General features: G+C 47.5%; 1 protein-coding gene across 6 annotated transcripts in view; it reads left to right on the top strand.

Moving 5' to 3' along the window:
* Window positions 1-910: 910 nt before the first annotated feature.
* Window positions 911-25,604, top strand: part of GATAD2A (GATA zinc finger domain containing 2A) — a 100,049-nt gene continuing 75,355 nt past the window's right edge. For 2 of the 6 annotated variants that reach the window (XM_087867132.1, XM_087867129.1), the window contains exon 1: window positions 13,940-14,221. The gene's annotated coding sequence lies outside the window, so the exon portion shown is untranslated. Of the gene's footprint in view, window positions 1,253-9,685; window positions 9,784-13,939; window positions 14,222-25,604 lie in introns of those variants that run through there. The other 4 variants (XM_045778865.2, XM_045778862.2, XM_087867131.1 and 1 more) reach the window with 4 other exon arrangements.

Raw genomic sequence — 25,604 nt, 5'->3', positions numbered from 1 at the left:
AAGGGGGCAAGGGCCCGAACCCCTACAAATTTTCTTAGAAAACAGAGCTAGGGTCGTGAATCTACAAGATCATCCTTATCCTGGCAATTCTCAGAAAAGCGGGCGGGGCAAGAATTGCCAAAACTTTCTTCAGAAGAGGGCCAGAGCAAGAACCTCCAAGCTTCTCTTTAGGAGAGGGGCCAGGGGCAAGATTCCTGGATTCTCCTCAGAATGGGGGCTAGGAAACGAATTCCAAAGATTCTCCTCAGAACGGGGGCCAGGGACAAGAATCCCCAAGATTCTTCTCAGAAGAGGTCGAACCCACAACTCTTGTCAGAAAAGAGCTCAGGGGCAATGAATTCCCTCGGGAACAAGGCCGAGCTAAGGTCTGCCCAGTCTCCTCAGAGCGCGCCTCACGCGGCCCCGCCCACCGCCCGGCGTAACCGCCCCACGCCCGCCCTGCCCAGGCCCTCTCCAGTGCATTGTGGGTGGGGCGCCCCTGCTGAGCACTGCGGGGAACCCCCTGCCCAGCCAGTTGTCGGCCGCCCGGCGGCCCAGCCGAAACGCCCTCCGGGGTCCGAGCTAGCCGGCCAAGAATTGACGCGTCTCCAAGTCCCCGCCCCTGTGGCGTTCCCGCCCCGAAGCCGGAGCCCCGCCCCCGAAGGGCCCTGACTGGCCCTGAGGTCCGCTCCACTCTCCCATTGGCAGACAGCTTGTCAGTCACTCCGTTCCACCTCCTCGGGTCCGCCCAGGCCGCCGGCGCGATCCCGAGGGCCAGCCGGCTCGCGCTCTCATTGGCTGTGGGGCCCTGTCCGTCGTGAGGCTGGCCACGCCCCCCGTGGGGCGCGGATCCCCGGAGCCTCGGCCGGACCTCATTGGCCTGCGGCGCCGCCACTCGACTAGACGCGCCTCAACCCGGAAGTGTGCGAGGCGAAATCTGCCTAGCAACCGGGGAAGCCGGGCTGCGAAGCGGGCAATTTCAGTGTGAGAAGGAGCGGCGAGACCGAGCGGTGGCTCCGAGCGCGGCGCGGCGGCTCCTCCCGCCCGGGGTCAGCGCCCCGGCGCGCGCACGCGCACCCCCGCCACCCGAGCGCGCTCCGCGCCGCCCGCGCAGTCGGTCGGTCGGTCGTCCGTCGTCCTGTCGCCGCCGCCGCCGCCGCAGGCGCCACCTGAGGGAGCCGCCGCCGCGGGACCCGAGTTGATCGGACCGGACCCCGCCTCCCGAGGCCACCCGGGGCCCAGCAGCCGCCCGCAGAGGCGCCGAGCAACTTCGGTGAGTGAGGGGCCGGCGCCGCTGGTGGCGGGTCTCCGGCTTCCGGTGCCCCGGGCTTCTCTGGGGCTTCCGCTTCTCAGAGGGGACCGCCTTCGGTGCGTGGACCCCCTTGTCTGAGGGGGCCCCCACCTCTCTGAGGGGAGACGCCCTTCTCTGAGGGACCTCCATCTCTGAGGGACCCCCACTTTTCTGGGGACCCCACCTCTCTGAGATACTCCATTCCTCTGAGGAACCTCCACTTTTCTGAGGGGCGCCCCCCTTCTCTGATGGACGCTCCACTTTTCTGAGGGACCCCCTGCCTCTGCGAGGGAGCCCTCCCTCCCCCGGCTCTTTGAGGGGGACCGCCTGCTTCACTGAGGGCCCCGCGCCCCTTCTCTGAGGGCCCCGCCTCCCCTCCTAACTTCTTTAAGGGGACCCCAGCTTCTCTGAAGCGGTGCTCTGCCTCCGAGGGACGCCCCCCCGACACCTTCGGGGCCCTTGCTTCTCTCAGGAGACATCCTGCTTCTGGGGGACCCTCCTCACTTCTCTCGGGGGCCCCACCCTCTCTGAGGACACCTCCCAGCCTTTCCAGGGACCCCCATGTTCTCTGAGGAGAGCCTGGCTTCTCTGAGCTGTTGTCCCTCTTAAATGCTGTGTTTCCTTTTTGCCCTTGCTTTTCTGTCGTGTCCCCACTTTGCACAGGGCCCCTTTCCCCCTACCTTTCTGAGATGCTCTCCCCGTTGTCTGTCCCCACTCCGTGGGTGACCTCCTCCTTGTCCCAAGCGTCCCCCAACTAATCTGAGGTGTTGCTGCTTCTGTCAGAATCCCTCCTGGGTGTGTTCCCCACTTTTCTGAACTATCCCCACTCTTGATGGGACCCCCTACTTCTTGATGAGTGCTTTTTCTTTTCTGAGGGGTCCCGCACTACCCCAAAATGCCCATTCATCTGACTGGATCCTTAGTTCTTGGAGGAAAAGTTCCCCACTTTTCCAAAATATTTTCTTTTGGGTTCTCCACTAATCTATGGAAGCCACAATTTTCTGAGGGGTCTCTGGCTCCTCCAGAGGTTCTCCCACTAATATGGGATGTCCCTCTCCTAGGAGATCCTCATGTCTCTGAAGTGTGCCTCCACTTTTGCAAGATATCCTCTGCTGGTGGGAAACACTGTGGATTTCTTCACTTCTCTGAAGGGTGCCCCCGCATTCCGAGGCATTCCCCTCTCACTTGCCTGAGGACGTTTCCCCCTTTCCTGAGGTTTCCCGCCTGATTATCTAAGGGAGAAACTCTTCCTTCATTTTCCTTGATCCCCTAACTTCAAGGTTCCCCTGTTTCTGTTTGGGGCACCCTCTTCCTCCTTTCTGGAAGAAGAGACCAGAAATGTGCCCCCTCTTCAGTCTTCTTTCTTGCCAGACTGGAGGAGAGTTCTTTGAACTCTTACCTCGGCTTCCAGGGACCTGGAGAATTTTGTGGCTGGAAAGGAATTTGGGAGACAGTCAAAAAGTACTGTTCTCTCTCATCCTTCTGAGACCTGCTAGATTTGAGGGGGAACAGGAGCTGTTGCCAGATGACCACCTTAGTTATTCCGTTTATGAGCCATGGGCCACCACAGTGTTGTCAGGCCATTGTGGAGGCAGGAGGGACAGGGCTGGAACATTGTCTTCCCATTATCCTCCATTATCACACCGTCAGTCTACGGGACCGACCCACTTCCTGTCCCATCCCTCAGTCCTCCTTCTGCATAGTGTAACACACCACCCTCTCACCACCCCCCCCAAAAAAGGAGAAGCAAAAACACTCCTTCAGGTCTTCCTGCTGTGTTTTCTCTGATTCACCCCTTGATCTCTAGAGGATCCCTGGTTTGTGGGCCACTCTGGTTTGAATGGCAGGGCAAGAAGCAGGAAATGGGTCACCTTAGATCCAGGAAGGGTGGAAGGGAGGCAGAAGGACAGGGAATTTGACAGTATTTCTCTAAGTTTTAGGTAACTTCAGCCTGGCCCAAAGGAAGTTTTTACATGGCTTTACAAATCTCATGTGTACTTTTTTTAATGGCCCACCCTGGATTCCAAATTCACTCCAGTAGCTAATTTTATCTGCTTTGCCAAACGCAGAGCTCTCTGCAGCCCAAGTAGATGAATGCTGGCATTGAGAGATGGTCCAAAGGACAGGAATGAACTCAGTTTGAAACCTGAGTAACTTGTAACCACTTCGTGTCCATGTACAAGTCTCCGGCTAAAAACTTAGGGACGTTTTTGAAGTGGAGTTCTGAAATGTAGGCTGAACTGTTTGGTTTAGCATTTCAACAAGTTCTTCTCTCTGACTCTGCTAGAACTGGAGTTCACTTTACAGTGTGACTTAAGGCTGTCTCTCTCCTGTTCGTTTCCATCTGGGTCTTGCTTAATTTGAGTCCTTTGTGAAGATTCCTGCCGAGGCTATAATTTGAGTTCTAAATCTGTTGGTGGACCATGTGGACACAAGTTTCAACTCGAGCTATTTTCTTCTGCGGGGAAGCGCTTGGAGAATTTCCTGGGCCCTCTGCTCCTGGGGTAGTCAAGTCCAGGCAGGAAGATGCCGCAGACCTGGATGTTCTCCTACTGCCTCTTCCTGGTCAGTTGTAGGCACTGCCCTGAGGGGAAGGGGAAGGATGGTGCCGAGCTTGGAGCTTATGGTTTCCTGAGACAGGGCAGAGAAGTGCCGGCACATATTTACTATTTTGAATGAAACCCATAGGACCAGCAGGCTGGGGTGTTGGGAAGGGAAGGGGGGCTTTGAAGTCAGAGGACCTGATTCAGGTTTTGGTCTGTCCTTCCTAGTTGTGTGGTTTTGCACAAGTTATAATGCAAAATCAGCACTTATTTTACTAAATATTTGAGGGGTCACATATCTGTGTGTGTGAAGGTGTCGACACATGGGAAGTGCTTCCTAGACAATGAATGAATCTGAGGTAATGAAGGGGAGACAGCCACCTTAACACCTAGCACATGGTTGGTGTACAATAAAGGTTGACTGTTATGCTCAGGAGATTAAGGTTCTGGTCTGGACTTCCAGACCAGGAAGCACTTGACATTCTGCCAAGGCTAAATATGCCCATAGAGAAAGAAATGTGGTATGTCTCTTTCAAAACCCATTACCACCCTGGGTCTTGTAGCATTTTTCTGTGTTCAGATAGCAGAAGTGAGATGGATTTGCTGTGTAGCAGGCATTTGTGTTGCCTTGGCCTTGCCTTCTGCCTCTGTAAAATGGGGTAATTTGTGAGTTGAGGGCAAGTAGGGAGATGTATTACTATAATTAGACTGTAGGCAAAATAGAAGATTATAATGAATTCAAGAGTTGTGGGAAGAAAAAAGTAGGTGAACTATAAATCTAAAGGATCATATCCATATTTTGGGACTGTTTGAGTGAGTGATATACAGCAGTTACTTGGTGAGTGTCTCATCTTACACATTAGAACCTTGAAAGCCGAATGTTCTTTTAGAGTAATGAATCAGATTTGGGGACAAAAGACTGGGAAAGTGATGTACAAAGGCATTTGATGTCCCATTATAATAGTGCATTGAGAGGGCCAGTGTGTGGCTTAGTGCCCATGAGGAAAGCACAGTTCACCTTTAGCTCCCAGGATTTAGAGAGCTGTAGAAGATGCTAACTCAGTCTCTAGGGGTGGGGGTGGGGGTGGAGGTGGGGGCCAGGGTGGGCAGGACACTTTTTTTTTTTTTTTTTTTTGAGAGGATTCTTTTCTAGCCATTAGTGAAAGCCCTAAAATCATGGCCAGTGAGTCGGGCCTAGCCTTTTTCACTTACTAGTGTGGTGACAGATGGCACTTGCCTCTAATATCTAAAACCCAGGGGGAAATAATGGTTGAAAATCGGAGCTAGTCCTTCACTGGGCTACTCCCAGGTTTGAAGGATTCCACCCCACCTTTGAAATTATACCCTCTCCCTCCCCCTTTCCCTCCTTCCTTCCCTCTGCTTGCCTACCTGTCTGTCTGTCTCTGTCGCACTCTCGCTCTTGCTCTCGACTTTGCTATTGAGGCAAAGACTCCCCCAATCTTAAATTTCTCTTAATTCTTTTAAAGACAGCTATTCCATTAAAGAAAAAGGAACAAAGTTTTATTATTTTTAAAATATAAAAAAATAAGGTAAATAACTTTAAAGGGATCGTTATCCCTTTTGAAATTATGCTGCGTCTTTTATGCGCCACAGACTTCACTTTGGTGGATGGTGGCGCCACCACTAAGTCTCAGTTTATCTAACAGGAAGTTTTTTTAACTTTTTTTTTTAATTGAAAGATCCTTACAGCAATAAAAACCCTTGGATAGTTAGAAATGATATTGATCCAGATACATTTATTAGATGTAATGTAACATGGTTATCCGTCGGTGGGGAGCTCTAAAAGGCATGTGGGTCCCAGCACTGCCCAGCTTCTAACTCTGGACGATAAACTGTTGATTTATATAACTGAAATAGCTAGGGAAGTCAGGGTTTCCTTCCTGTTGGAGACAGCACTGGGGGCATTAAATCCTTGTGGATCTTGATGATAAGAAAGAAGCTGACCTCTTTTGGAATTGGGAAATAACTACTGTATGAACTCGTTCCATCCAAATGAATGGAAGGTGTTATTTTTAATATCTAGTATTAATTTTGGCTTTATCCTCTCTGCAGCCTGGCTGCCTTTGTTTATAGTGGTGTGTTGTCTGAATAAGAATGTATCCCTTCAAACTGGTCTATAAGGGACAGTTTGAGCACTCAGCTAAACTAGGTTTTCCTGTGTGGCCATAAGGTAGGGCATTTTTTTTTTTTCTTTTTTTAGTTTAACTTAAATTGGATTGAAAAATAGTGTTAAATATTCTGGTTCATGTAACTTCCTATACCAGCAAATAGTCCAGCAATAAATGTTTGCATGCCTACAATGCACCAGGTGCACCGTGCTGGGTGCTGCAGGCCTAGCAGTGAGCAGGACAGATGAAGTCAGCTTTCAAGGAGCTTTCATCCCAGTCAGACAAGAAAACAAACGATGGAATGAAAGACTATTGCAGGGCTTCTTTGGGAATATCCCCGGATGTTGGGAACTTGGGGTGGAGTTTCTTGGAGGTTTAGAAGTGAAACCTCACTATCCCTCTGATTTCCTCACTGGGCTTCTTCCTTCTGTTTCCTCCCCCTAAAAGGAGGTAGAAATTTTGACATTTTCCAGGTTGATTGTTGGCTTTTGGCACTAGTTGATCAAGGATGATTGTGACTGTCTTCTTGGAGAAACAAGAGAGAATCTGGGATGGTCACTGCCAGGAGCATTTGCTTTTATTGAAGTCAGTGGCAGTGTGCTTTTGGAATCCTGTGGCATTTCTTCACGGCAGTGCATATTACACAAAGAGATAAACAGCTCTAAAAGCCCTTTCCACCTCGTTTGAAATCTTAAAAACAAATTCAGACAAGTGGAGTGCTTGACTGTTGTTTATGACATAGGAAAGAAAAGTGAGATTGCTTTGTTGTGTATTGTAGGTTCTTGGTGCACAGTTCCCTCTGCCCTAGGGTTCCCTTTTATATTGGGACTGGGAAAGCACTATTTTGACTTTCCTATGTTGTGGTCAGATTTGATGTTAGTCCACAGAGGTCAGTTATGTGACAGGTGCTTTTCTTAAGGGTATTTGTGACGGGTGGAGCCAGAGAGCAGGGGTGGGTATTCATTCAGGACATAGGCTTCAAGGGAGAGAGGGAGATTATAGGGAGAGTTTCTAGTAGTCTGTCTTTTCCTTTCCTTCAACCAGATTACTGACTCCGAGGTGAAGAGGCAGGCTCTGGCCGGAAGTGGGCGTGGACAAGTAATGCAACTGTGCACGTGACCAGGCTCCCACCTCTGGGCTCTGCTGCCCTTGGGAAGTGGATGCTTGCTCCCTCCTTACTTCCTTTTCCCTTGCCCTCCAGCAGAGTTTTTGGGCCCCAATTTGAGCGTAGAAAGCGTGTTCAAATTCTCACTTTTTCCCTGGTAAGCTGCTTTGTCAGAGCTGGGAGCCACCAGGGGACTTGTACTTGGCAGTTCTGGGGGTTCAGCTGATGTACCCACAAACTTAGGACTGTTTGGCAGGGTAGCCAACAGGATGGTTTCCTGTTGCATTACCACAGGAGCTTGGCTGCAGAGGGCTGCTCTGGAGATGTGTATAGAACTCAAGGAAGCAGACATTAGAAGGTCCTTCTGCAAGAGTGTGCTCTTGAAGAATGGTTTACTGTTATTTGTCTTCATTATCTTAGAAAAGTACCCTCTATGGAGTAGAAACTTCAGAGTCAGAAAGACTTGGGTTTGTATCCAGATTCTGCCACTTGCTGGGTCTGTGACCTCAGGAAAGTGACTTAACTGCAAATGGCCTAACTTCGAGTCTCTTTTTTTTCTTTGTGAGGTGGGGATGGTAAGCATGAAGCAGGTGGCCAGGTTGTTGTAGGTATCCAATAAAGGTAGTTGTTATGGAATCGTATAAAAGCTTCCTGGCCCTCTTAAGATTGGCACCCAAGTGTGGATAGCTACCTATGGCAGTTAATACTGAGAGCAAACCAATCCATGTTGGGGCCACAAGCTGGGTGCAACTGAGGACCGATGACCTAGAGGTTCCCAGATTGGCTGATTTTTCCCAGTGAATTTTCCTAGTTCATTGTAGCTTTATGCTGCTGTGCATCGCCTTCGTATACCTACTACATGAACTTGCAGTGTCCCCTGAAGCATGGATAGGGTAACAGGGAAAAAGGCTCAAATTGGAGGGTGGGGAAAGGAGGGGTGATAGAGCTACTTGTTAGATGGCTAGGCATTCTGGGGAGTGGAATAGCATGGGCATGGGCATGGACAGGGACCTGGAGGTGAAAAACAACATGGTGAGTTCTCTTGACCTGAGGAAGTTATGAACATCTGAAAATCAGAGTTTGAGCTGAGCATCTTTGGCAAGAAAAGTCCAGTTACCTTCAAAGGTAGATAGTTTTAAAAAAATGTGCCATAGTAGGATTCAAAATTGAACTCAGGTTAAAATAGGATTTAAATTGAGCTCTTAATAAGCATTTTCAATCAGAAATATCAATGATGTCCAGTGAAATCAGACCAACTGGACTCTCTTTGAAACAGTATATAGTCTACATGAAGTTTAATCTCCTAAGGAGCTTCAAGATAACAAACTTGGGCAGGCTGCTTCTGAGTTATTTTTCTTTGAGAATTGTTATCATTTAAGCTGGTCTAAAATCCTTAACACAGCAAAACAGGTTTTTAACTTGCATGACATTTTCAAGGTTTAGGTTTTATATTGATATTTACGAAGCTTTCAAGTTTTATATTTAATCTCTCAAAGTATCTCTATTGAAAGTTGACTTTTGACTTAAATTTGAAATAAAGATCTTTTCCTTCTCAAACCCGGAGTTGGTAAAATGTAGGCCTGATGAGTTCGGCATGCAAGAAGGCATGGATGTTTTGTTATTAAGCTGTGAGGGAGAAAACCAGAAAGACCCATCCCCTCTATTTTTTTTAAGTTTATTTTTATTTTAAAAAATTTTAGAGGTTTTTATTTATTTATTTGAGAGAGAGAGAGCAAGAGTGGGGGGCAGAGGGAAAGGGAGAAGTAGACTCCCCGTGGAGCAGAGATTCCCAAGTCAGGGCCCTATCCCAGGACCCCCAGATCACTACCCAAGCCCAAAGACAGATGTTCAACTGACTGAGCCACCCAGGCGCCCCCAAATTTATTTTTATTTTAAAGATTTATTTGAGAGAGAGTGTGAGTGAGGGCACGTGCACAGGGGGAGGGGCAGAGGGAGAGGGAGACAAGTAGATTCCCCGCTGAGCAGGGAGCTTGCCCTGGGGCTCTATCCCAGGACCCTGAGATCGTGTCCTGAGCTGAGATCAAGAGTTGGATGCTTAACCAACTGAGCCACCCAGGTGCCCCCCCCACCTCCTCTATTTTTTATAGGAAATGCTAGGCACCAGGAGAGAAGAGGGGGGTACCCATCCAATCAGGAAAACTTTTGGGAGGAATATTTTTCCTCCTTCCTTTGTCAAGTTGGAATATCTGCATTTAACAACCAGGGAGTGGGATGTGAATTGGATATCAGGTTTTTAAAACATATTTTTCTTCATGTCTAAATCATGGATGTTTATTAACAGACCAGTGATGTGACTAGCACTCTTTCTTTGCTAAGTAGGTTTGAATAGGTTGATCTCTAGCCTCTAGACTGACATTCAGCCTTTTTTTTTTTTTCTTTTTCTGGTAGCTTTCTGATTTTTTTCCTTTAATTTTTTTAATTCATAGAAAACAGTTCACTTACTAACTTTTCAAAGACTTAAAATTGATCTACATTAGGTGGGCATTTTTTTGTAAGCTGTGTATAGACACAAAAGAGATATTCCTTGCCAACTGGTGACATGCAGATGAAGACAGAGTGGGAGATATACTTCCGGGTTCACAGTAATACATCTAGCCTTTTGTATTTAACCCTTCAGGGGAGCATTTGTGCTCAGAACTCTGTAGTAGCGGGACTTCCTCAGGGCCACACAGAGACTAAGTACAGATGGAGCTTGAACTCCCTGTTGCCCCGACAGTAAGTATACGGAATTGTGGTTAGAAACGACACTCAAAACAAACAAACAAACATATGCTGACAAAGTGGCCCATCTCTAGAGGGCTGTGTTTCAGAGAGCTTTTCAGTGTATATACGACAGGGATGGGTCAAAGGGGTGCAGATCTGTCTCCCACAGACTCCTAATCTAGTGTAAGAATGCTGTGTTAAAAAATGACGTTAGTTGTAGCAGGCATAATATACTGGGAGTATTGTATTTTTCATAAAGTACCACTGTCATAGTCCCTTTAACTATTTTCTGGTCCTTGAAAAAGGTACCAAAAATATCAAAGTACTAAGGAAATCATATTAACATAGAAATGAATCTTTTCCTTCTCTTTTCCAACCAGTTGCATTGTAATGTCACCATGTGAGTGTGAATTTGGGGTGAAATAAGGAACTTTAAAACAATCCTCTCTTAGAGACTGTAGTTATGATTGTCCCTAAACTCAGTGAAAACAGTTTTAGACTTTTGAGCTCTAAAAATGTGAAGTATGGAGGCACCTGAGTGGCTTAGTTGGTTAAGCGTCTGACTCATGGTTTCGGCTCAGGTCATGATCTCAGGGTCTTGAGATCCAGCCTTGTGTCGGTTCCACGCTGATCGTGGAGCCTGTTTAAGATTCTCTCTCTTCCTCTCCCCTGTCACCCCACCCCTTGCCCTCTCTCTCTCTCAAAATAAATAAATTTTTTAAAAATAATAAAAATGCAAAGTATGGAAAGCAGTCAGTGCTCTTTTTTGTAAAAGTACTTTTAAAAAGATTTGGTACACTTTTGAATGAACAACCTGTTTATTCTTCAGAGACCTCAGAAAACAAGTGGGAGCCTAGTGTACTGATAGCAGTAATCTCAAAATTGGTTAAAGTCTACAGAACTAGGTCTGCTTAGCTTTCGAATTTAAGTAAGTAGATGACAATTCATTCTGTGTTTTGAGAGAGAATGCCATCTAGAAAGTTTGAAGGATAATGGATCCATCCCTTTTTAGCCCTTTCTGCCCCCAAAGCCCCGCATTCCAGGTGTGGTCAGCTCTGGCCTTTGCCTCTGCTGTTCTGGATGCCTGGGATGTTCATCTGTTAAGAACTGGCTCAAATGTCACATACACAAAGATTTCCCAGACTCTCCCCAGGCATGGGAGCAGCCCCTTCCTCTGTGATTCCTGTCTTTCCTATGAATGCATTTTCTGCATTGAAGTCATTCTGTCTTTCTGTGCCACCAGCCTGTGAACTTCTGGAGATGGTGCCTGCAGGCTCCTCAGCTTGCAAAACGCTTCGGATGAGTGGTCTTTTAGGCAGTTCTTGTCCATCAGTGTTTATCACATAAGACATCTTGAATCTTGTCCACCAGAAACTTTAAAGAAATCACCCTATTAAAAACAAAAAAGTACAGTACCTTAAACATTCAGTAGGTGATGCTGCTCCTTTTCAGTTTCATGCTACTGTGGAGCCTTTGACCGATTTTCTGCTATAAAGGAGGCTATGAACATGGAATTCGGCCCAAATTTCTTTTCTTTAGTCCCTCTGTTGTGCAGGGACAGGCTCAGATGGTATTTAGTTTATCTCACAGTATGTTAGAGAGATAATTAGAATGTTTTTGCAGTGGTTAGGTGGAAGGAGGCCTGGCTGTTATTACAAGGATCTGATCTTTGAAGGATATTAATTTTAAAATGAATTTGGGAAGGAAATTTTGCTTAACTAAATAACAGAAGTGTTTTTAAAGTATTATATTAACTGGTATCTGTAAATATTAATTGACTGCCTTGTTTTTAGGGCAGAGGGAAAACTTCAACAAAAACATGGTTCTAGCCCTATTTGTCTTTTAATTAGTTTCTCCAGCTTTAGAATGGAATCTAAAGGTAATTGCATCATATTTCGTAATCAGCCAGCTGAACTATTTGCCGTTTAGTCCAGTACTAGACACTGAGGTAGCAAAGTTTTTAGTCTGAGCAGCCTTAGCATTCGCCTGCCTGAGCTCCGGGGACCCCAAACAGTTCTGGAGTTACTGTCACTTTTTCCATCTATACACCTGGCCCTCTCTTTCTATCACAAAAATAAACCCTGTACTTCACCCTACCCCCACCCCTGCTTTCCCAGCTGGAGATGTTGGCACTGCCCTCTGGAGCAGCCCACCTGTCACCAGTGCACACCTCAGTCCACAGGGGTGTGCCATTAATATGTCGCAGCTGATGCCTCTCTCTTTAAAACAGGGTGGTTGTCACCTTGGTGACTCACACAGGGCTTGCCAGTTCAGACTCTGGAATCTCTATGTCTATCTCAAGTGTCGGGTCTCCCACCTGACCACACATTGCTGTGTTTGTAGTTAATTAAGTTGGCGTTAATCAAGACCCAGGTGAGGAGCAGTGAGGTAATATTTTGCTTGTATTGCTTTAATATACATCATCTGATTAATAGTCCTAGAGTAAAGCAGTTCTCAAAATATAAAGCTGCTGAATTACAGTGAAAATTTTGGATATTTGCTTTTAACCTATCCTTGCACATGGGATCAGGGAGCCTCCTGCATTCCTATACCAAGTCACCCCTTTGAGAAAAAAGACTTTAAAAATTATTTTTTAAAAAAGATTGTATTTATTCATTTGAGAGAGCACAAGCAGTGGGAGAGGCAGAGGGAGAGGGAGAAGCAGACTCCCTGCTGAGCTGGGAGCCCAATGTGGGGCTCGATCCCAGGACCTGGGGTTCATGACCCGAGCTGAAGGCAGAACCATCTGAGCCACTAGGCGCCCCAGAGAATAAGACTGTTTTTGTTTGGTTTTTGAATTTGAACATTTGAAATTCTTTGTAGCAAAGCAAATTGCTGGCAAAACTGGGCCAGGGAAGGCGTTTGGGGGTCAACAGTTTGCATTTTGTATCATTTTTAGTTTGAGGAATGCTTCGCTTTTGGCCCAGGGGAGTTGTGCCATATGTTGCATTAAGCAGTTGGAAGATTTGGGGAGTGGGGTGGGGGGGGTGGACTCAAGGACAAAAAATTGCTAATTATGTGTGAAACTCAACACAGAATTAAAATGGGCCTTTTTGAACTTCTTATTGTGGGGGGCTTGTAGCAGGAAAACAATTTTATATGTAAAAGTTGTTCTACAATGTTTTTCAGCTTTGGAGTCAAGACCAATGGTGGGTTGAAATTACATTGAATCTCTAAAAAAAAATGAAATAGAATAGTTAATATCAGAGTACATTGCAAGTGGTTAAAGTATATCTGGTGAAACTTTTGTTTCAGTTGTATGAATGTGTATTACGATGTGTTGTAAAACAAATTAAAAGCCACTACTCAGGAGCCTTATGAATTGTTTTAACTCTGGAAAAAGAACATGAAAAGGGCCTTTTATGGTGATTCTTCAAAACATAATCTTGATATTGAGAGCTTTCTTGTGATATTAGATATTTTATTTTTCTGTTGAAATTGTGTTTCTCTTTATATAGTTTAACGTATCCAAAAGCCCATCCTTTCTCAGGTTAGACGGCCTCCCGTGTTTCCTTCATGTCACTGGAGAGGGAAGGGTGCAGATTTGCTCTCTTGCGGGGGTGGGGGGGGCGTTCACCTCCCAGAACACGGGGTTGGGGGGTGCAGACTGAGAGGTAACTGGAGAGAGGGAGAGCAGTCATCCTCAAGTGTCTAGAAGTGGGTGGGTCTGGAGCTTACTTAGTAGAACTCTTCATTGCACAGAAGTGATGGTTTAACCGATACCCGGGAGTGCAGCTTCTGTGTGACGACCCCCGTGGGGGTGGCATCCTAACCTCTGTTTTCAGAAGCAGCTGAGTTGCTCCAGGTCATGTAGCTCAGCTGGAGCGAGGTCAGTAGTGAGTGCGTCGTGAGTCAGCCATGGGTGCGGTCCGGCAGGCTCTGCTGCCGGTGAGCTGGCGACGACCCCTCGGCCCTGCGGAAGGCACTGGGACTCCGCGGGGAGGGAGCCCGCGGGATCCCGCGTGGGAAACCAACCGGCGGAGCAGGGCGGCGCATGGAGCGCAGTCGGGAGAGGCGGTGGTTCCGGGGCGGTACCGGCCTACATTGCCCCGCCCTCCCCGCAGCCTTGCCCCGCCCCCACGGCGAGGCCCCGCCCCCAGCCGTCTGTCCCCGCCCAGCCGGGCGCGGGCGGGCGGCGTCGCCTTTAAGAGCTCCCCGGTGTTTTGGGGGCCGCGGGCCGGGCGCGCTGACCTGGTGCGCATGTCCCGGGCGGTGACGCCGGCGCCGGGCTCCATGTGTGCGGCCGAGGGGCGCATTATCTGGCCGGCGGCGCGGGCGGGCGGGCGGACCGGCGGAGCGAGCGCCGCGGGCCGGGGCGGCCCCACAGGCGGAGTGAGCGCGCGCGGCCCGGCGCCCCCGGCCTCTCGGCCGCCCGGCCCCGCAGGCGACCCCGGCCCCACGGCTCCGCGAACCCGCGCGCTGCCCTAGGGCCCGGCCGGCCCGCGGCCCGGTAAGTTCTGGACCAAACTTGGCGGGGAACAGGGGCCGGGGGGTGGGGTCGGGGCTGGGATCGTGAGGTGGAGCCTGGAGCGGCGGGGGTGGCGAGGGTCGGGCAGGGTCGGGGGTCAGTGGGCTCTGAGGGACCCCCGCGTGAGCGTGGAAAAGTGAGAGCGAGCGAGTGAGTTCTACCTACTCCTTGTATTCTGGGAGCGTCTTTCTAGCGCTACCCTAGAAAGTTCCGCGCTCCGACGCCGCCCAGGCACGTGGGGGCCGGGCCGGGTGGGGGTCCCGGAAAGTCTCGGCGTCGCCCCCCTTCCTTCTGCGCTTCCTCCGGGGCCGGGGGAGGGGCTGGGCCTCCAGGGGTGGCTTCCGAGCGGCCGGGACGGGCGGGGGAGGGGGTGGCGGGCGAGCGGCACGTGGGCGCGCGGGGTGGGGGGGGGTCCCAGGCAGGGGGGGGGCGGGGGTCCCGGGCGGGCCTGGCCACTGCGCTGAACCCCGCGGCGGCGGCGACGGCGGCGGCGGAGGATCCCGTGTCAGAATAAGAGTCCCCGCGCGCCCACGCCTGCAGGGCCGGCCCTCTCCCTGCTCGCGCCCTTACTGCCTGACCCCAGGGAGCCGCAGGACCCTTCCCCCCTCTCTGGGCTCGGGCCCTTCATAGGGCCGTACACTTTAAATTTGCCTCCCTGTTTAGGCGGTGGCTGTATTGGTTCCCCCCCCTCCCCACCTGGAATGGGTCGGCATCAGTGACTAGACAGCAGCAGCTGGCCTTTTAAAGGGATTATTGCCAAGAATCGGAATTGATCACTTCAACAAGGAAAGGCTTATGGGCAGGGCCCCAGCCTAGAGCGTGATTGACACTTGGTGTGTGCGCACACACTGGGACCCAGAAATGAATGGGGATCCCTCCCTTAGGAACTGAATGTCAACCCTTGGGTGCGCGTTTCTGCCCTGCCTTGGGAACTTTGCAGGGGCTATTTAATTTTGTGTATTTGACCCAGAGTCTTTAGCTGTGTAGTACATCCTTATCTTGAGAGCTTTGGATTCTTTAGATCAAAGTCCGGGTGAGTCACTTGAGCCTTTAATTTTTCTCTCTTCCTCACCCTTTTACTTCAGTTTTCTTGAGTACACAGTGTTTGTTAAGTGTCTGGTTCTGTGTGTCCATTTCGCACAGTGACACCTTCTGGCTGTGGCAGCACAGATAAACTGAGGGACAGGCAGCCTTCTGTGTGGTTGCTTCAGACTTGTACTGACTGTCCTTTGATGTTTTTTTTGTTGTTGTTTTCTTCTTTCTTTCTGGTAGTGGTTACAAGTTTTCTTTTAAGTTAGATTAGGTGAAATAATGTTTGCTGGCACCAGATCAGGATGCTAAGATTAGTAGCATTTTACACCTGACAGTAAACTGTGGAGGAGTGCTGGATAGACACCAGTCCCCAGATTTGAATGCCTGTTGTACACAGACATGTTCCTTGCCCATAACACTCCATTGTGGTGGAGTATATCCCCACATTAGAGTGAGGAAACTGAGGCTCCTGGAGGCCAGGCTGTCCAAGGCTGCTGAGTGGTAGAGGGGCAGAGCTTGGCTTGAGCCTGATGTTTGGGACATCAGAGCCCAGGAATGTTCCTGTTTGCAACCCACTGTGTGAGCATTTCCTGGTCTCTCCTAAAACAAGAGGCTATTTACTTGTCCAGGCTCCAGTCTACTTCTGCTGGGAGTTGGGGGATGACCTGATAACTTAGGGGCACCATTGTAGCCCTGTGTTGTCCTCAGAGAGCGGAGTTACCAGCTGGCCTTGAAGGAGCCAAGCCACAGAGTTGCCCCTTTGCATTTGCTTCCTCAGCTTCCAACTCAGAAAAGTTGGCCTTTTTCTAGAGGAAGTAGTTTAGAATGGAGATTTTGAAAGTAATTTGCAATAAAACCTTTCCTCATGTAGTCCATTCTTCGTCTTTCATCCCATATTCCTCCCCTAAAATTCCGAAGCTGATTTTTACAGAGAGTTATCTCTTGTCTTGTATGTGATGTAGAAATTGGGATGGGTTTTGTATTACCTATTTGGATGCATTGTTTTTCCCATTCAGATGACATCATTTTTTTTTTTAATGTCAAGTCATCTCTATTAATGCAGTAGTATTTGGCAGATCCTACAGTTGTACATTTTGATAGTGAGGAAAGAAATAATGCTACTCTTGGTAGGAAAAATCCTGGAAGGATTTGTATCAGAATGTTAACAAAATTTCTGGGTTAGGGTGAGGAGTGGGTTTTTTTTTCCCTTAACTTTTTGAAAATCTCTGTATTTTGTGATTATTTTAAAAATAAGAAATGGGGTTTCAAAATTTATTTTTATTTTTATTATTATTATTATTATTATTATTATTTTAAGTAATCTCTACACCTAATGTGGGGCTCGAACTCACAACCCTGAGATCAAGAGTTGCATGCGCTCTACCAACTGAGCCAGCCAGGTGCCCCAAGAAACATTTTTTATTTGAGTGATAAAACACAGTTTAAAGATGCCAATTCTTAATTCTTCAGGAGCTCTCACTTGCTTTGCATCATTTATTTTGTGAATTTTTTTTTTTTAAGATTTTATTTATTTATTCGACAGAGATAGAGACAGCCAGCGAGAGAGGGAACACAAGCAGGGGGAGTGGGAGAAGAAGAAGCAGGCTCATAGAGGAGGAGCCTGATGTGGGGCTCGATCCCATAACGCCAGGATCACGCCCTGAGCCAAAGGCAGACGCTTAACCGCTGTGCCACCCAGGCGCCCCTATTTTGTGAATTTCTGTCATTGCAAGGAGTGATTTCTGGATAGACTTACTCAATAAATAGCAGAATATACACTGTGCCTCTGGCACTGTGCTAGGAATCCCTACTCAGCGGAGTTTACCATGAGATTAGGGGAAAGAAATCGTAATTAATCTCATAAACATGGGGAAACTTAAAAGGGTCAAGGAGAAAAGGATGCTGTGACCTGGTGAGCAAAACTCAAGGGGGCCTTTCTCCAACTGGGATTGGAGGACATGTAGGAGCTAGGTAGGTAAAGAGAAAAGGGAAGAGCGTTTTTGATAAGAGTGTCTAGGACTGAAGGAAGATTAGGGTAGTTGGAGCAGAGAGACACACACACACAGAGACCTTAGAGGGTCTGAGATTTACCTCGAGAACAATGGGACCCCTGTTGAAGAGGATAAGGCAGGGACCCATGTGATGGGGTTCACAGCCAGGACCACCTTGGGCCTTAGATAACAGACCACTGAAGGATGCTTCTGAAGGGCGTGGGTGGGAAAGTAGTGAAGCCATTCTGAAATGTCGGCTCAATCTCTTTCTTTCTTTTTAAAATTTATTTATTTTCTTTATTATTTTTTTTTAAAGATTTTATTTATTTAAGAGAGAGCATGAGTGGGGGAAGCAGAAGGAGAGGGGGAAGCAGGGTCCCTGCTGAGCAGGGACCCCAACATGGGGCTTGATCCCAGGATCCTGGGGTCATGACCGGACCTGAAGGCAGATGCTTAACCGACTGAGCCACCCAGGCGCCCCTGTTTTCTTTATTTTTTTTTTAAGTAACCTCTACCCCCCCAACATGGGGTTTGAACTCACAACTCCAAGACCAAGAGTCGCATGTTCTACCAACTGAGCCAGCCAAGTGCTGCAACTGTTGGCATTTTCCGATATTTGTTCTTTTTGGGGAAAATTAAGAATGACCCTCAGAGTCTTGGATATGTCAGTTCCCAACAGAGACCAAAATGTAACGGCCTTACCAGTGAGTTCAGTTAAGAACTGTCAGTGTGCTAACCTCCAAAAGCATGGGCAACTCAAGTGCTTGTCTGGAGAACTACCTGCTTGGACTTGTGAGGTTTCTGTGCCATTAGGTGAAATGAGCAAGGCTATTTTCCCTAGACTTTTTCTCCCCCTGATAATTGAGTTAATTTATGCTCATTGTAGAAAACTGGAAAGATTATGAAACAGGTGATTAGGTGAGGTCTTTATGAGCAGTCGTCCTGGGGTAATAGAGCATCTCTGGGATTTCCTTTTAACAGTTGTTGGGTTGGGAAGTGTAGTAAAACCGGAAGAACAAGTTGGCAGTGTCATAGTTTGAGGTTCACAGAACTATGTTGCCTGCTAAGTGTGTTCGATTGTTAGAATGGATGCTCTTGAGTTATCTGAACTGTTTTAGAAGGTTAGACAGTCTGGTGGCTTCAGGTTGCTGTTCTTTTGGGTAATGATGTTCTAACTGTGCAAAGCTACATCTTGCATTGGATTAGAAGGCCATGTGTTAAGGTTGAGATAAAAGGCAGGACCTGAAGTAGTGACAGGGAAGTGGAAGTAGTGAGGCTGGTGTTCTTAGAAACAAAAGTACCAGCTGAAGACAGATCCTGCATATTTGTAGATGCTGGCAAACGTGATCCAGGACTTTTTAGTCAAGCCGAATGTCAGACCATGGGCTTATTGCCCCTCCCCTCGTTTTCTAGGCTGTATTTGTGACCTGTTTTTGTCTGATGAAAATGTAGGTTAGTCTTTTAGAACACAAAGGAACTTACTCTAATTGAATACCTGCAGGTAGCCTTAGGAAGTGACTGGGAATCCTCCGGAACCCTCTAGGGTGGCGGGGGAAAGGGCCCTTGCAGCTTCTCAGTGCACTGCACCCACTTTCTCTTGATCCTCAGAAAGGTAACCCTGTTTCTTAGCCAAGTGTGTCAAGTGCCTGGCCTTCTTGTTTCCTGGTTCCTTATATGAAAATCACTGAAGACTTGATATCTGTCTGAGAATGAGAGAGACCAGCATCTGAGATAGTGTGCTGGCAGGATATGGACAATACCTGCAAGTGGGCTCTCAGCAAATTGAGGTAGAAATTTTGGGGAAGGTTTGAGACTGTAGTACTTTGAGGTTGCTTGGCCTCAAACATAGGTAACTGCAGCTGGGGATGGGGGGGAGTGGTGGTAGGGATGGTTGGGGAGAGAGTAGAGGCAGTGTGGGGTTGATGAGAAAGTCTCCACTTGTTGAAGGTTGACGGATCTTTCAGCCTTTCCTCCTGTAGCTTTGTCTCCAGACGGGGCACCACCTGACCTGCCATGCTGATAGGATCTTTTGATTTGAATTTTCAAACTTAATTCAGCCTAAATGAGGTGATGCCTTTGAGCACACTTTAAAAAATACTGCTGTGCTATAGTGGCCAACCAGTTCGTCATCCAGGGCTGCCTGCTGTTTGCTGAGTGAGAAGTCAGCCCCTGTGCCTATTCCCAGGCAGCAGGTCCGGGCAGTGGTGTCATGGACCAGCCCTGGCTTTGCGTTAGACAGGTTGGATGTAAGTTCCACTTGCCATTTCCTAGTGATGTGACCTTGCTGACTGAACCTTACCCTCTGTTTCCAATTTTTGAAAAGGAGGTAATGTCTACCTTGAACAACTGAGTTGGAATGTGATAATAAATGCAAGTGGCTTAGCACAGGGCCTACTGTGTGTACAGTTCAGTGAATGCTGTTATGATTAGAATGGATGAGGCAGAGCCCAAAGGCACCTCCACACTTTCAGGACAAACTGTCACTGTCTCTTGTGTGCCCCTTGGAACCATAGCCTGTCCCCACGTTCCAGATGGAAGAAGCCGAAGTCCCCTACAGAGGGTGACACTTTCTAGGGCCACCTTGCTGATTTATTCTACAACTGGGAGTGGGCTCCAGCCTTTATGAGTTCAGATTTTGTATGTTTTTTCCACTAGCCTGGGCACCTCCCTAGGATACCGGATAGCTGGGTTGGTGGGGTCCCACCAGGGGAAAGGAGATAGCCCCTTTCCTGGCTTTGCTAAATCTCATGTTCTGACTTTTAGGAATAGTGCTTCCATGTGTGCGATGGGAAGATTTTCGCCAGGGGATCTTGCCTTTAAGAACCAGGAGGGGCCCCTTGCACTTTTGGTTTTATCCCTAAGTAGTCTGGGCAGGGATGGGAAGTGGGTTGCTTCATGATAGTGCTTGCAGTGACAAATGGGAGAACCTGGGGCTGAATCCTAGTCTCCTTCCAGACTCACAGCTCTCAAGCTGGCTTGGGAGTTGGACAGATCTGGCTTCGCCACTGAGTGGTTTACTGCTTTGGGTGGATTGCCTGGCTACCTGGCCTTACCTTTCCTATCCGTACACAGGAATATATCTTTGATCTCCTAGGATGGCTGTGAGGACAAATGGGAAATGTTCACAAGTAAGAGGTATCGCAGCTCCTGATTTCCTCCATTTACCTCTAGGACAAGATTCTCCCCCCAGATGACAACTACATGACGAACCCCATAAGGTCGCACATCTCATTTATCATATACAATGAAACACTCAGATTGAGGCTTTGGATTTTCTTTATAAGAACAAAATTCTACCACAGCCTAACAATTTGGAGGTTTTTAGAGCTCATTGTAAGGAAATCTTACCTAAAAAGGTCATCAAATTATTTGGAAGGGAAGCGGAAAAAAAAAAAAAAGAAACCCTGTGGCTTTAAACCTGCATATAATCCCGGCATAGCATTTCCTCTAATCCCAGTTGTTCTGTGCAATTAGCCTTTGAGTCAGTGGCTGTTAAACTGTACTCCACACATTCTTACCTTAGAGGCAGCTGCTAAATATGACCTTGGAGGTGCACAGGTTCTCTCCACTTGGTGGATTTTTGTGGTGGTATAAGAGATTTTTAGTTTTCTTGTCTGTTTTGGGCAGGTTTACTCAGGAAGTTCTGAAAACTTTGCCACTACAACCTTATTCACATCCACAGAGGAAACACATTTTTCCCAATTGCTCAATGGTTTGGGGAAAGTAGGAGTGTAGCAAACTGAATTCTTGGTTTGAAGGCATTGGTTGAATTGGTCAAGTCACTCCAGATCTGTGATATTCTCAGGACTTGTGTATCATTAACAGAACATTGCCAGTTTAAATGATTGGACTTCATTTTTTTTTATATATATATATAAAACACTTTTTTGTGTGTGTTTTTTAAAGATTTTATTTATTTGACAGAAGAGTGCACAAGTAGGCAGAGCGGTAGACAGAGGGAGAAGCAGGCTCCCTGCTGAGCAGAGAGCCCCGATGTGATGTGGGGCTCCGGGGCTCATTCCCAGGATTCTGGGATCATGACCTGAGCAGAAGGCAGATGTTTAACCGGCTGAGCCACCCAGGTGCCCCTGAACTGCATTTTTTGTTGTCTCATATGTTACTCCTATGCATGTAAAGGGTTTGCACCTACACCTTCAATGGCCATGGTTTTTCCAGAGGATTCTGAATCCTCAACCTTCCCTGGGATTCTCTTATACACACTGGAACCCTGGGAGATTTCCAGGTTTGATTAGTGTTTTCCTTAACACTTTTGTTTAACTGACCTTCTTAGCAGTTCCTATGTGGGTCATCTGTCTCTTGCTTCCCCTTCCCAAACTTTGAAATTTGTCTTGTTGAGGCTTTTGTCTCTCTCTGCTGAAGTCTGGGGAGGATGTGGACCCTCCTGTGTCAGTAGTAGGAGTTGCCTGGTCTGTTTTGAAGTTTTCTTGGGCAAAGATATTGATGTACCAAGTCTGGATGGAAGTGAAATTGCAGCCTTGTAGTCAGTTTATATTGGTCAGGCAGAGCATTAGAAATGTAACTATGTTTGATCCTTGGGCCCCAGACAAGTTCAGGATTCACCTGGGACTAGCTTGCTCCTGCGTGCTGTTTTACTGAACATAGCACAGACTTCAAGGTGAGTGGGGCAGCTCTTGATGTTACAAACTGTAAACTGCAGCCTTAGAGGAGGAGTGGCCTGCCCCTGGTTTAATTTGCAGGAGGAAGGAGAACATAGCTCTCCGTTCTCTCCTGGAGCTTCCTTGGGTCTGATCTGTCATCCTTAATTCTTTTTTTTTTTTTCTTTTAAAGATTTTACTTTTAAGTAATCTCTGTACCCAGTGTGGGGCTTGAACTTACAACCCTAAGATCAAGAGTTGCATGCTCTCGGGGCGCCTGGGTGGCTCAGTCGTTAAGCATCTGCCTTCGGTCCAGGGCATGATCCCAGGGTCCTGGGATCGAGCCCCGCATCGGGCTCCCTGCTCCGCTGGGAACCTGCTTCTTCCTCTTTCACTCCCCCTGCTTGTGTTCCCTCTCTCACTGGCTGTCTCTCTCCCTCTGTCAAATAAATAAATAAATAAATAAATAAATAAGCAAGTAAGTAAGAGTTGCATGCTCTACCAACCGAGCCAGCTAGGCATCCCATGTCCTTATTTCTTTATGGTTTGGTCAGTTATTTATTTACTTATTTATTTATCTAATTTAAAAAATTTTTCATTTAAATTCAATTTAATTAACATATAGTATATTATTAGTTTTAGAGGTAGAATTTAGAGATTCATCAGTTACGTATAACACAGTGCTCATTCCATGAAGTGTCCTCCTTAATGTCCATCACCCAGTTACCCCATCTGCCCACCCACCTCCCCTGCAGCAACCCTCAGTTTGTTTCCTACAGTTAAGAGTCTTTTATGGTTTGTCTTTTATGTTTCTGTTTTATTTTTCCTTCCCGTCCTTTGTGTTCATCAGTTTTGTTTCTTAAATTCCACATATGAGTGAAATCATATGGTATTTGTCTTTCTCTGAGTGACTTATTTCACTTAGCATAATACCCTCTAGTTCCATTCACTGCTTTGGTCAGTTCTGTTTTGTTCTAAGTTCCTCCTCTGTAATTAGGAGGTCCATTGGCAGGTTTCCTTCCTCATGGCCTTATCTTTTTTTTTTTTTTTTTTTAAGTTTTTAATTCAGTTAATGGTACGGTGTCATATTAGTTTCAGGTGTATGATATAGTAATTCAACAATTCCGTACATCACATGGTACCATCAGGACAAGTGAAGGAGCCTCATCATGTTTTGAGCCCTGAGGTCATCATGGTGTCTGTAGTGTAAGGATGGGACAGGACATAGGGAGAAAGAACTCAGGGCAGCTTCTGGAATCTCAGGGCTGCCTTTAAAAAACAAAAACAGAAACAAAACTAGCAGTGTTTCCTGTTTTGGAATTGAGTGGGTGATGGCTTTCAATTTTAAGAGCATAAAACTCCTTTTCCCTATTAAAAAAAAAAGTAATAGGTCTTACTTGCAGAAATCCTCCAGGTGTTATGCGGGTGACCTGGAGGTGCTTGAGATTAAAACAAGCAACCATGGAAATAAGGGAATGGGCTAAATGTCAGATGCTGAACTAGGCTTCAGTGGTTGGCTGTGCTAGTCCAAGGAGAGAGGGGCAGCCTTAACACCCAGCTGAGGGTGCTAGATGATTCTAGAATAGCACAACCTGGTGCTGTAGTGGTCTTTAAACTGTATCACAGAATCAGTTAGAGGGATTGAACATGTTTTATTTGGAAGAGAGAAGATTGGGGGTGGGGGCCATGAGGGATTCCAGGAGGCCCATTGGTGAGTCACAATCTGACAGAGGCCTTTTTCTACTCCTAGTGCGAATAGGCACCCACTCACCCCCTCAGGGAGTATGGATGGGGTTCTTTTTAGAGAGAAGATCAGGTGACCCTATCACAAAAGGCAGTGAAAGTGGACGGGTCATCACCTGGGGAAGAGGCTTAGCATTGGGTGAGCATTTCAGATGTGCACCCATCTTTTGTGAAAGTTAAGATGGTGGGAGAGCTTGTCCTCTCCGGTTGCCTTGGTTTATGGCTTAAGGGAAAAAGGAAATTTAACTTGCTTAGAAAAATTAAGGTAACTTTGATCTGTTAAGCCAGCCTTCTGAGTCTATGAACCACTGTTGGCCTTTTTTTTTTTTTTTTAAGTTAACCATTGGTATTTAAGAGCCTAAGCTGCTCTGGAAGGTGCCCCATGGAGTGAAATGCAGTGTAGGGTTCTCATCACCACATGGTGGAATGAACAGAGCAGGAGATGTGTTGGCTTTAGGATTCTCTAGAGCTTCTTAGCAGGCTGGCTGGATTGGGTGACAGCTCAAAGACAGAGATGTCTTTGCAGCCAGGTTGTCCTAGCCCCAGGTTGTGAGTAGCTCTTACTGTATTCCAGTGCACTGTGCAAATGTAATTTTTGTTATATGCCATGATATGAACAAGATGGTGCCTCTGATCTATCTCCCTCCACTCTCCAGTACACTCTTCTGAGAAGGGATTGTTTTCTTGGTCCCAGGAGGTCCACAGCTCTTGTGGGAAAGGTTGGTGATGTTGGACTAGACCATTTACAAGGAGTGTTTCCTTGCACTGGAGCATCAAGGATGGATGGAGTTGGCAGAGAACTCTCCCAGACCTCAGGATTTATGGAAAGTCATAGTGGGAAATAAGGTTTAAAAAAAAAAATGCAGGTGGTTCCAGTTATTGTTGATGACTTTAAATGGAAGACTGTTTATACTTTATCTGAAAAGCATGGAGAACCCTCCATGGAGATTTGTGAGGAGAATACTCACTGGAATTGAGCAGGGAAGCTAGTCAGGAAAAAGGAACATTGATAAAAGGCAGGCATGAACTAATATGGCCTTGAGTTTGCATGGTGAGGAATAAAAAGCAGGAACAGGTGCCAGAGACACTGTGCAAGGAGATCGGGTGAGGATTAGCTGGATACCAGAGGCTGAGAGCAAGTCATCTGTCCATTCAGAAACTGGGGTCCTGGGGCACCGGGGTGGCTTGGTCAGTTAGGCATCTGCCTTCGGCTCAGGTCATGGTGCTGGGGTCGTGGGATCGAGTCCCACATCGGGCTCCCTGCTAGGTGGGGAGTCTGCTTCTCCCTCTGCCCCTCTCTCCCCAACCCCCACTCGTTCTCTCTCTCTCTCTTTCTCACAAAAATAAACACATAAAATCTTAAAAAAAAAAAACAAAAACCTGGGGTCCCTTCCCTGCTCAGCCTGTGCTATACTCCTGGGGTCTGGTGATGGCCCTTTCCTGGCCTCAAGGGTCTTACGACCACATAAGGGAGATAGGATAGGGTGCCCTGAGAGAGAGGGAAGAGTGTGTATGCGCATGTCTGAGAGGTAGCAGCAGGGTGAGGACTGGAAGGTGACACAGGCTCCAAAATTGTGGGTCTTTGCTGTCAGGGATGCTGAATTTGAGCAAAGGTGAGGTGAGCTGGGTGCTGGAGAAGGTGGTCCGAGGTAGCGTCTACTGCCTGGGAAAAGGTGGGTGTTGGTGAGACAGTCTGGCCTGTGGTGCTGGATGGCTCCTCCTTGTTTTACCTGGCTGGGAGGGAGGGTACAGTGGGCTGAGGCATGAAGGCCCTCTGTGACCTCTAGAACCCTCTTGAATGCAAGGGGTATGTCTGTGAATCTGTCAGATTGTGGCCACCTCCGTTGTGGGGGAAGGTGCAGAACTTGATCTGTTCTTTTTTTTTTTTTTTTTTTTAAAGATTTTATTTATTTATGTGACAGAGAGACAGCCAGAGAGAGAGGGAACACAGCAGGCGAGTGAGAGAGGAAGAAGCAGGCTCCC

Source organism: Ursus americanus, chromosome 14, assembly GCF_024610735.1.
Source record: "Ursus americanus isolate L20-20 chromosome 14, mUrsAme1.1.p, whole genome shotgun sequence".
Classification (NCBI taxonomy): Eukaryota; Metazoa; Chordata; class Mammalia; order Carnivora; family Ursidae; genus Ursus; species Ursus americanus.
Note: the sequence above shows the minus strand (reverse complement) of the source record. Positions and strands in the feature narration are given on the sequence as shown.